Genomic DNA, 395 nt, shown 5'->3' with positions numbered 1-395 from the left:
CCATCCCCAGAAAGTATGGAATCCATCAGCCATTCCATGGAATCCATCTGGAATTCCTGGAATCCACCCCCCCTTCCATGCATTCCATATGGAATAAGCCAGGGAGGGTAAAGTACAGCTAGACTTTGTTCAAATTTTATTTTAAGTTGAAAAAAAGAAGTAAGTGCTGTGAGGTATAGAAGTACTTCCTATATACTTTTTTTTAAAACACTTTCTGTACTCATGGAATTAGCAGTATAAGATTTAAAGATGAACTATGGATCAGGAAAGGACACTAAATACATTATAAGACAATTGATGGTGAAGGACATAGCTAGCATTGCTGAAGTTCAGTCCAGAACTTTACTTTGAACCTAAACTTCTCAACTGAATGCAAAGTTCAGTTTGAGTTCAGG

Source organism: Laccaria bicolor, genomic scaffold (assembly GCF_000143565.1).
Source record: "Laccaria bicolor S238N-H82 LACBIscaffold_16 genomic scaffold, whole genome shotgun sequence".
Lineage (NCBI taxonomy): Eukaryota > Fungi > Basidiomycota > Agaricomycetes > Agaricales > Hydnangiaceae > Laccaria > Laccaria bicolor.
This window is presented reverse-complemented; position numbering follows the sequence as displayed.